Below are 12,149 nucleotides of genomic sequence, written 5' to 3' on the forward strand. Positions count from 1 at the left end.
GGTGTCTAGACCCAGACACACCATTGTGTGACATGGTGACCAGGGCCCATCAGACCCATCTCTGCATCGCCCCCCAACTGCTTTGTCCACTGCTCCTTGCATTAGGGCCTGACCAGGTGTTCCTATGTATCACTTCCCCTTAAGTCAGGACTCACTATATGCCCTGCTAAGAGTCTTCAGAATGAGTCTGTTCATGGCTTCCTTCTCTGTTCCTGGGTCAGGACTGGGTGGTGTCTCTAACAAACTCTTCTTAGAGATCAGGGTCCAGAGTAGTGACGGGTCCCCATACACACAGGGTCGCTTCTGTGCAGGATGCTGGGACTTTCCTCGTATGTGCTTTCTCCCTGATTTCCAGAGCTCTCTTTCCTCTGAGGTCCCCACAGCACTGAGGAGACAGGGAATGATTCTCCCCAGATTGTGTGTAGAATCCGTCCTGTGCATTCCTAGAGGGTTACACACGGAGCATCTTTGTCATCTGTCACTGTTTCAAACTGCTTGAAACAACACTTGTCCACACACTGGCCAGGGATTCCCTCCTTGGCTCTGACCTCCCAGCACAGACACGAGTCTGCAGGAGCCCTGCCACGTGAGTGTGTGTGGCCCTGACCTCAGAGCACAGAGGACAAACGTGCTGGAAGTTCTAGGAAGAAAGGAGTGACAGCTGTAGATGCTCTGACAGGGACCTAGTGACAGAGATTATGTGTCAGTCACCACGGAGCCAACGTCATATTTAAGAAGAATGTGTGTTATTTTATACATAATTCCACTCAGTAAGATTGAATTAATGGAACAGGAATGCCTTCTTTTCGCAGGAGAATAGGGTTTTATATACTTTTTCTAAAATCACTTATTTGTACCATGTGTCTGGTCGCCCACGTAGGAAAGGTCAACATGGTGCCCAGTTAAACCCCTTGAGGGGCCTGTTCGTATGAACTCAGAACCATCCTGCTGACAAAACTGCCAAACACAGACAGAGCTTCTAGGACAAAGGATTTGGGGTCAGACCACTCTCTGGGTTGGACACAGCTCTAGTCCCTGCAACTGTGTCCAGCACGTTCAGGATGGAAGCCTTATTCATTCAGTGCCCAATGACTACAGGAATGGATTTTACTACCCAAAGCCTACTGGACACAGAAGATTCTGTCAAATATCCCAAAGCTGAGGGGGGGAGAAGTGGAGATAAGGGGGAGTGTGTCCCTGAGGTCACAGGCCCTGTGGCCCTGGGTTGGGACAGAAGACTTTCCATCAGAGTGCAGCCTGGCTGGAAGTGTCACTGGGCAGTGACTAAAGAGTGACAGCCCAGCCCTGAGAACACAGGGAACATGTGTCACTTGTCCTCAAGGGTTTTGAGTTCTGAGGCTGGGGTCCCAGAATGAACATACTGATCAGCCTCAGCCACTGACTGGATCCCACATGGTCAGGGGCTGAGCTGCCCGTGGGGACAGGGACTCCCCCCTGGGATTCCTGAGCTTCAGCATCATCCCAGAACAGCAGGTGTTCAGAGCCCATCCTGGCTGCCCTGGGGACAGGACCCCAGTCACACTAGATGTCTCCAGTTTTCCTATTGAGGAGCATTCTGCCTTCTGGAAACTGTGACACTGAGGATGGCTGGGTGAGCACAGGTGACCCTGACTTCCGTAAGGACAGAGAAGCTTGGACTCTCCAGGGTCCCAGACACACTATTGACTCAGAAGGAGGACAGGGGTGTGTGTGTGTGTGAGTGTGTGCCTGTGTGTGTGTGTGTCTGTCTGTGTGTCCAAAACTGAGGCTACCTGATTTTTTTTCATTATGTTATGTTAATCACCATACATTACATCATTAGGTTTTTTTTTTTTTTTAAAGATTTTATTTATTTATTTGAGAGAGAGAGAATGAGAGACAGAGAGCATGAGAGGGAGGAGGGTCAGAGGGAGAAGCAGACTCCCCGCCGAGCAGGGAGCCCGATGCGGGACTCGATCCCGGGACTCCAGGATCATGACCTGAGCCGAAGGCAGTCGCTCAACCAACTGAGCCACCCAGGCGCCCCACATCATTAGGTTTTGATGTAGTGTTCCATGATTCATTATTTGCCTGTAACACCCAGTGCTCTATGCAGAACGTTCCCTCTTTAATACCGATCACCAGGCTAACCCATCCTCCCACCCCCCTCTCCTCTAGAACCCTCAGTTTGTTTTTCAGAGTCCATCACCTCTCATGGTTTATCTCCTCCTCCAATTTCCCCCCCTTCATTCTTCCCCTCCTGCTATCTTCTTCTTCTTCTTCTTTATTTTTTAACATATATTGTATTATTTGTTTCAGAGGTACAGGTTTGTGATTCAACAGTCTTACACAATTCACAGCGCTCACCATAGCACATACCCTCCCCAATGTCTATCACCCAGTCACCCCACCCCTCCCACCCCACCCCCCACTCCAGCAACCCTCAGTTTGTTTCCTGAGATTAAGAATTCCTCATATCAGTGAGGTCATATGATACATGTAAAGACATGATTGACTTATTTCGCTCAGCATAACACCTCCAGTTCCATCCACGTCATTGCAAATGGCAAGATTTCATTCCTCTTGATGGCTGCATAATATTCCATTATATATATATACCACATCTTCTTTATCCATTCATCAGTCGATGGACATCTTGGCTCTTTCCACACTTTGGCTATTGTGGACATTGCTGCTATAAACAACGCTGACCCCTGTCCCGCTTATGACTTTGAAACACCCTGAGGGATGTTTCTCCATGGGGATTCTCTTTATATACTTCCAGGGTCCTGACCCTGCATTTAGAGGTAAGGATCTCAAAGATTTTTACTGGAAAAGGACTTATTTAGGCCGGAGGGCTCATGTGAGAGCAAATCTGTTCACCATTCACTGAATCAGGAGTGCAGGTCCTGTTGAGTGACAAGAAATCTGTCAATTTTTTATCTCTGCAGACACAAGACCTACAACTGTGCGGTTTTCAGGAGTCTGGAAGCACAGGGTGGGGGGGGAGCATGCAGCCCCCTCCTTTTTGCCCTGACATCCCAGCCAGAACCACAGTCCCCCGTGTCCCCAGGGGTCTACCAGGGAGTGAGAACAAGATATTGCTGATGGTTTTGTGCATGTCTGAATAAACACTTCAGCCCTGGGCTTTAAGTAGCATAGAAAAATGGTTCTATAGTGAATCCTCTGTCCAAGGGATTGGACCATAAGAAAAATAATGACATATCTTAAAATATGCAGGCCATCCTTTGTCTCTGGATTCCTCTAAGACTCCCCATGGCATCAGTTAATTCTGAAGGGTGTAAAAATCAAAAGGCCCATGTGCAAATACCTAAAGGTATATAAATACATCCTTTTCAGGAAATGTAATAACTTTATTTTGATATTAAAGAGAATGACTGGGGGATGCGTGGGGGACACAGTTGATTGGGGGTCTGACTATTGGTTTGGCTCTGCTCCTAATGTCAGGGTCCTGAGGGGCACCCGGGTGTCTCAGGCAGTTAAACCTCTGCCTTCGGCTCAGGTCATGATCTCAGGGTCCTGAGCTCTAGCCCCGCATAGAGTTCCACACTGAGCGCAGAGTCTGCTTAAGACTCTCTCTCTCCCTCTACTTCTCCCTGCTGTGCCCTCTCTCTCTCTCTCAAATAAATAAAGAAACCTCTAAAATAAATAAAGAGACTGACTGGGAGAGTTGAGAACAGAAAAATGGAGTCTGGGTCTGAAAGCAAGAAGGAGAATGTGAAGGGTTGCGTGCACCTATATTTTCTGGTCATTCTCCTGCCTAGAAATGGGCCCTGGAGACGGGAAACTACAGCAAGGTCATTTCCAGTTTTCTCTGAAATCCTGATGTGGAGACAGAGCTCAGACTAAAGAGTCAGAGGGAGAGACTGAAACCTGAGGGACGCGGGAGCCTAGAGGAGAAGAGGAGGAGGGTGTGGGTGCTGTTCTCAGGGAGAGTCTGTAGGATCTGGTCCAAGTTCACGTGTAGCTGGTTCACAGAGAGGAGACTGTGTCTGTGACCAGGGTTATTGTCAACGTATCAGCTGTGGAAACATCAGTCGTGACACAAGGTCACACTTTATGGAATAAGATGATAGAACGGATTGTGGAGGAATGTTCGCTGGGCAGTATGTTCAGCCGTAGACACAGAATTCATTCCTGTCCATCTTCTCCAGATTGAGTGGGGATGTGCGGTGGGCTCGGATATCTCACGTGTCTGTGTCTTCCTCGGATGCCCCCATTTTATGTCACTTTGCGTGCATTACATGACTCTTCCCCTTTCCCTGTTGAAGGATAGATCGTCGTGCAGAAGAGACCAAACCGCTATGTCTCTCCAGGTAAGTTTCTTACTGAAAAGCGGCTCAGAAACAAGATCCGTGGGTCCAGAGGTTTTAGACCCACTTCCTCCTTATCTGAGACGCTGTGAGGAGCGGTAGCTGCTCCCACCGCCGGGAGCTGGAGCCCAGTGATAGTCCGCCTCGGCCTCAGCCTGCAGCCCCGAGATGCGCAGAAGCCCCGCATTGGCCGAGGCGTCTTTGGAGCCCGAGAGGCGGCTGGGGACCCCGGAGCCCTGGTGCTTACCGGAGTCTGAGGAGTAGTACAGCAGACCCCGGGGAGGGCTCCCTGGCTGCTGCTGGATCCAGTAGATGTTCGAGCCGCCAACACTGATGTCCCTGCTCAGGTGAAGGTGAGTCTGTCTGTCGTTCCCAGAAATGCCGAGAGGGAGGGCGGCTGGGTCAGCACGGGCTGGGACAGGGAGCCTGCAAACACACACACTCATAGGATATTGGATAGGTTCAATGTAAATTTCCTCTAGACTCGGAAGCAGAGGGGTGATGCAGGCTGTTCCCCGAGGCCTGTCCCTACCTGTGCAGTAAAAGAGCATCCCCAGGAAGACAGGAGTCCAGGCCATGGTGACACAGACCCAGGTTCCCCAGTGGGCTGGGCTGCCCTAGGCCTCCTTTTCTCCTCCAGCCTCTGCCACATGAGGGGCTCTATATGCAAATACGGTCCATCCAGTGAGTCCCTGCCCCTCAATTTCCCTGAGCCCTGGTGCTGGAACTCAATTCACATCACATGCTGAGGAGGGCGGAGGTTGCCTTCAGCCCTGGGTCCCGCCCTGGGAAGAAGCACCTGCTGAGACCACACACAGGCCCCTGGGGACAGTCTCCCAGGCCAGAGGGGACACAGTTGCTGAGTCCCATCAGGGAGCACAGGGCCCAGCCCTCAGGCCCAGACTTCTTTGAATGCTTCTCACTAAAGAGTTGCTTTTTTGGTACAAGGCAGTCCCACAGCGCCACCTGCTGGTCCAGGGCACACATGTCACCACGCTCCAAGCCCTGAGAGTCCAGCTGGGGTCTGCATATCACTGGGTCTAATTTCCAGATACGATGGTCCTTCAGGCCTGCTGATGATATTGTTGAGTCTCACTCTCAGAAAGAGTCCTGGTCTATGGGAATGTAAACCCATACATATATTATGTGATATTTAATTAAAGGAACATCTCTTTTGCATGGAGGTCAGAGACCAGTAGGGGGAGCTCTCGTGCCCACCGCTCCTCCGATGCAGACCCAGCAGGAGGACAGACTCTGCAAGTGTGCAGGCCTGTAACTAGTCCCTTCCTACCTCAGGAAGAGGAAGACTTCTTCCTGCCCTGGCAACAGCCCAGCCAATGAGAAATTGTCACAGCGCCACCAATGACAAGCCCTGTAATTAGAATTCCCTTTTACTCCCATGGACTTTTTGTCCCTCACACACTCACCCTTTGCTCCATAAAAGAGCTTCCTTATCCTTTGTTCTCCGCACTTCCTGTGGTTTTGCCATACCTTACCTGTCCTGGATTTCAAGTTTTTGCTTTTCTTCAATACACCCATTATCACTGTGGAAAATAAATGGCACTTTTGTATTTAACATACAGAAAACAACTGAAGTGGCCAGTGACCCCCGCAGGAGATTCTAGAAAAAGCTGAAGGACCCGTATGTGCAACACCTGATGTCCCACACCAGGGGACAGTGGATCTGGTTTTGTTTGTTTGCTTGTTTGAATGTCCTGCAAGGGTTCTTCAGGGCATCAGTATAGAATGGACTTATTCTAGGATATAAAAATGTTCAGTGATATGTTCAAAAGATTACAGTTTGGTAAAATTCACTAGATATGTAATTGTCATAACATCTGTAGATTCAGTTCATTTGGTAATAAAGGAAAATTAATAAATTTTATAGACTTAACACTGGTGAATAACATGAGATTTTTCTCTAAAAATTTAGGTATATCTAAGTAAAGTGGGTGTTTTGTGCATATCTGTGTCATATATTTCTTGTTGGGATTTTCCCCCAGACTTTACGAATTGCAAATAAGCAAATACTATAATAACATCATAAATATGATCAACTTAAATATGATAAAATAATAAAATAACATAAGATCATTTTCCCACTGTAAATTCCTGTTGATTATGTACTGCTTCCTAGCAAGATCAGTATTTTAAAGTCCTACTGCAGATATTTTGACTGCCTCTTTAGACCAGAGTAGAAATTCACATTTGGTCAAACTCCCCTTCATATACACTTGTATCAACTCAGCAAATGTCCCCAGACTTGTGGCTGGATCTTTTGTAAATGATCCAGGATCTTCAGTAAAGAATGCAAGGTCTTTAGTAAAGAATGCAGTAAATAAACCCCTGTTGCCCTCAGGTCCTCTCTCCTCATAGCATTCCCACAGAACTTTCACACAGTCAACCAATGGCTTAAATCCTTCAGTTGTTCCTAACTTCTTTTGCATAAACTATATCACATTAGCCCCACTGAGATGCCCTTTCGTGTGGTGGTCACGCCTAGCTGCACACCCACCTGCGGCCCCTGTCCTGGTCCTCAGTGCCCTGGCCTCATCACTCTTCTGTCCTTGGACCCCCCTGAGCTCCTGCCCCTCCCATGGCCCCCACACCAGCTTCTCTGTCTGTTGGCAGTAGCTGGGCTTCATCCCCTGGTCCGAGTGAGGACACACATGTTGGCACATTGGACTATCACGTAATAGCAGGACTCACACACATCATGCCTGGTAGGAACAGACACATATGTACTGTGGACGTATCTGATGTTGCACAAAATCCTACAGAATGGACACTGCACCCATCTCCCACCACAGCCATCATCAATAAGGGTGAGATATTTGATTAGAACAATTCCCAAGCAGCACATAGGTAATCAGTCGTATATTGCCTGCCTTCATCTGCTTCTCCCTGGCAGAACCATCTCTCCTGTGAACAGGGAGCCCACACACCCGTCATTCCTGCATCATGAGGTTTTCTGCCAGGACCTTTGTGGGATTTGGGGCTGAGGAGTTCATACTGGACTTCCACGGACCACAGAGTTGATTTTGAGCTCTGTATTTAACACATTTGGACAACTGATCATCTCACAGTCCCTTAGTCAAGTGAGCTGTTAGCAGGAATTCATCCAACTAAATCCTATTCTTCAGTTTCTTTGAAATTTCATGTGTCTCCTCTCCTTAGCATTTACTCCACCATCTACCTGCTCCCTGTGATTTCTTTACCCAAGACTAGAGGCCATCTAGTCCTTCTTCTCTGTATATACATACAATTATTCACCCTTATAAAAGGAGGAAGTTATATCTAGAGGACACTATGCGAAGTGGGATAAACCAGGCCCTGAGGGCAAATCCTACCTGATTACCCTCACAGTGAAACTCCCAGAAGCAGAGAAGAGAAGGGTGGTTGCCAGGACTAGGGTAGGGGAAATGGGAAATATTTGTTCAGTGAGTATAAAATTTTAGTTTTGCAGCATAACTAAGCCTCAGAGAATTGTGATACAACATAGCCTCTCTAGCTTATAATATAATATTGTGTGCTTTAAGATATGTTAAGGAAATAGATCCCATGTCATGTGGTGAGGGAGAGAGGAGCCCTAGTCCTGATGCAGGGAGTCTATTTTTGGTGCTGAGGTGAATACAATCATTGCTTTCAGAACAAATTAGATAATTGATTTGACTCTTTTCAAAAAGTGTCAAGCATATACAGAATTGTTTGGAGATAGAAAAGTGGGGGTCACTACTTGGCAAAAGAAGGTGAGGGCCATCCATGAGTCCTTGTTGTCATTCAACAAATGGGGTGGAGGGGGCATCAAGAGGGAAGCAGAGTCACTGGGGGAGAACGTGTGGAGTGAGAAGACTGGGGAAGCCACATCACTGAGGGGCACGTGGAAGAGACTCAAACCTAGCTGAGAGGGTGAGAGCGCCCCGCTTTTATCTGTCCATTAATTGTTCACCTATGATCACAAGTGATTTCTTTCTACATCTGCTTTGGTGTCAAGGTGACAAGGCAGGAGGCTGGGTGGGAGGACTAGCACCTCCTCTATTCAAGTGAGGACGGGCAGGAGAATATTGGTGAACATGAAAGAAAGTACATTTTTCTCTCTCCCTTTCCCTGCTGATTTCTTCATTTCTTTAAATCCCTGTTCCTCCTCACTTATTACAATCATGGATCCCATTATCATCATTGTAATCCATCCTTTATAACTGCACCATGGTTAGTCCACTCACCTCACTAACCCACCCACCCGTCCAATCCGCCATGTTGCTTTCTCTCCACTTGAACCTCCAGCTGAGTGTGGCTGCAGGTGCACGTGGCCATGCTGACTGCTCCCCTGTGGATGCGTGAGACCCCCTCTAGGGTGTCCCTAGTTCAGACACTGTGTGAGCCTGCATTTCTCACATCCTTCTGTGTAAAGCATGGTTATGTCCTTTCTTTTCTGCAATATGTGGCCAAGCTTCTCTCAATTTCCTTAAAGTTATGTTGTATCTTCCATCCAGACTCCAAACAGGAAAATAGAAGCTGGAAGATGAGCTGCATGAAATCACCTACTACCTGTTGACATATTTGTAGTTAGTTTCCTTATTCAAGACACAAATCAGATGTTCACCATGTTTTCAAATGTGCTTTCATGGGGCACCTGGGTGGCTCAGATGCTTAAGCATCTGCCTTTGGCTCAGGTCATAATCCCGGGGTCCTGGGATGGAGCCCCACGTCAGGCTCCCAGCTTGGCAGAGAGTCTGCTTCTCCTTCTCCTTCTGCCTCTCCACCAGCTGTGCTCTCTCTCTTTCTCACTCAAGTGATTAAATAAAATCTTTAAAAAAAACAAAACAAAAAAAATAAAACAAATGTGCTTTCATATTCTTCAGGAAACTTTAGGATTTCCTATAACATACAGATTGCACACATCTCAGGATGTTTCCTCTCAGTGTAACAGCACTCCCACTGGTCTTTAGGGTGAGCTTGTTTCAAGCTATGCACTCCGGGTTTGCTGACCTAAGTCCCTTGGTCCATAGCAGATCTACCTGAATTTCCTTGACATTTGTAGACTGCGGGCTTGAAGGGGTTAACGCCTGACCACATTGGAAGCCGCTGTCAAGGGTGCCAGCAAGTCTGTTCGGGGTCATGTCCACACAGGACTGACAGCCTGAGCACCTGCTTCTCCTGCACAGAGCCCCCGGCCTCGCCTGCACCTCCCCCTGGAACACCCTCGGGCGGCACCTGGACGGGGAAGGTGGGCTTTGAGGTGTTTGTCCCCCATCTTCGCAGGGTGCTGGCTTCCTGAAAAAAGCACCTTCTTTTGCCACCATTTGCCTCTTGAGTATTGATTTTCCAGTGGTGAACAACCCAGCATGAGTTCAGAACCGGTCGTCTGTCCAGTAACATGAGCATTTTTATTGGTTGGCAATATTACTAGTGTCATTTTCATTAAGTTTAACTTACGAAAATAATTATTATTATAATTACTACTGAAATAATGGAAACTTTATTTTAGATATTTCTAAAGGTTTTACTATTTATCTTATCATTGCAATATTTTTAAACTAAATGCCCTGACCTTTCTGTAAGCAGAAAAATTAGGGATCCCTGTAAAAAGAAAAAAAAAAGTGAGAGACAAGTTTCCTGACCCAAAAGCAGTCATCTTAAGCCCCCAGTTTTTTTCCATTATCTGTGCCCTGCAGGATCTACTTGCCCAACACACATGTTCCCAAACCTCCTAGGAAGTGTTTGAACAAAGAAATGCAACAAGCACAGTAGGTAAGGATTTTAAGAGAACAAAGGGAATGCAAAATCTGCAGTCTCTACCAGACCAGGACATAGTGTAACCACATCAGAGACAATAACTCGGTGGTAAACTCCCAGGGCTGTGTCAAAAGTGAAGACTAACCAAACGCAATTCTTGAGTTCTTTTTACAGGATGAAACCATTCCCCGCAGGGTTACTGAGGTTAAAATTGTCACCAGCAAGACCCCCACGGACACCGCTTCTTCTTCACACGAATGTTAACCTTACATTTCAGAGGCAAACAGCACGAATGGTCCCACAGCCGTGATGGATTTCAGCTCCTGCACCAACTCGTCCTGCGCAGAAGGACCATGGCGTGTCCTCCAGTGACTCTGCCTCTTATAATGTTAACTCTCGGCCCTGGGAGGAGCATAAGCTTCAGGAACCCCCCACAGGACACAGCACAGCTAGTGTTCTCAGTCCCCCTGCACGACCTTGTGCCCACCTTTACCTGGGATGACAGAACTCCCCTTTGTGACCGGTCATCCTAACCCTGAATAATGGCACCCGCTCACCCCCCTCAGGGAGCCACAGCTTGGGAAATTCTTCCCCTGATCCCCTTGTTTGCTGCAGATCAAGTTTCCTCTGTGTGATGTCACCTGGGGTAGCCTCTCCCTGTACCTCCCCAAGCACACCCCTCAGGGTCGTTCCGGGACCCCTGTACCTAATGTATTTCATCCCGTCACCGGAAAACCTGCCTCCTTCTCCCTACTGTCTTCCTGTGATTTTAGCCCCATTTATTGAATGTATTTGTAAGAAATTGCAGAGAAATATTGATTGAAAAATGTCATAGCAATTATCTATGTCCAATCATTTTCCCATTTATATCTATGTTAGATGCAAGTAAAAAAGGAAATAAAGTAATTAATTTTATAAGTATCTGTATTTAACAGTGGTCTTCATTATGATTCTTTTTTTCCCTTAAACAAATTTTTCATGAAAAAATCTGAGTAGCTGAGGTGATAGTCATCAAGAAAATTTGAAAAATCCATTATGTCTCTTAAAAACACCTGCACAATTAAGAAGACAGAGGAAAGTATGCAAGACTCACACCCTATTAACACGTGAGACAGATTATGTACCAACTTCACACAACCCGTATGAAAGTAAATTAACAAATAAGTAGAACACTAATGACTGAATCCAGACTCCCTGGCTCCCAGGCTCAGACCACAAGCCATGAGCTTCAGTGGAAAGAAAAGTCAGTTCCAGAGAAGTCTGTGGGAGACAGTAGGGGAAGGAGCAGCGGCCTGAACCACCATCCGAGGAGAGAGTCCCTGAGTGTGAAGCCACAGGACAGCAGGGGGAGACCCGAGCCCTGACCACAGGACGGGCATCCAGGGCGAGCAGGAGGGACACAGGGGGACTCAGAGGCTGTGCTGTGGGCAGATGGGGCGAGAACGTGAGGAGGGGAGCCCTGGGAACACCTCAGCGATGGGGAAAGAGGGGGAAGGAGACATTTAGCGTCTGCCAGGCACAGGGGACTAGGGAAAAGGGAAAGGACGCACAGCCGACCTCCCACCACAAGTAAAGCAAAAATGCATGAGACAAAAACTTGAAAAATGGTCTAATTAACACATAATATAATTTTCATAACACAATAAACAACCACTGGCTAATGCATTGAACAAAATGGGAGCACGCACAAATGTACAGATTACAAAGTGACAAGAAGACCAATATGGCAAAATAAATTAGGCTCATTTCGACGTCCTATGCATTAAAATTAGAACCTTACGGATGGATTAGCAAGGCCTCTGCGCAAGGGTGTGGTGTACATACCTGAAGCGATCCGCATATTTCCCGATGGCGGAGCTGACGTCCCCACAGCAATGCACACGCTCCTCAGGCCGGTGAATGGAGCGCTGACCAGGGCACCTGTTCTGGGGTTCAGTCCCTGTGAAATGTGCACAGTAGGGAACTCAGTGCAGACAGGAGGGAATTGGGGGCCACAGAGGGCTGAGTGCAGGGGGACCCTGGCCTGACCGCTGGTGGGAAGGGGGATTTCTCTGCGGGTGATGGAAATGTTGTCATTCCGATCATGGGGGTGGTGGCCAA

At 47.6% G+C, this 12,149-nt stretch overlaps 1 protein-coding gene and 1 non-coding gene across 2 annotated transcripts in view; both read left to right on the forward strand.

Annotated features, from left to right (window-relative positions):
- The window catches only part of LOC144379745 (uncharacterized), a 164,203-nt gene that overhangs the window by 95,372 nt on the left and 56,682 nt on the right, over positions 1 to 12,149 (forward strand).
- Positions 11,788 to 11,893, forward strand: LOC118542741 (U6 spliceosomal RNA). Its single transcript, XR_004920746.2, has one exon. It is a non-coding gene; the product is annotated as a U6 spliceosomal RNA (small nuclear RNA).

Source organism: Halichoerus grypus, chromosome 13, assembly GCF_964656455.1.
Source record: "Halichoerus grypus chromosome 13, mHalGry1.hap1.1, whole genome shotgun sequence".
Classification (NCBI taxonomy): Eukaryota; Metazoa; Chordata; class Mammalia; order Carnivora; family Phocidae; genus Halichoerus; species Halichoerus grypus.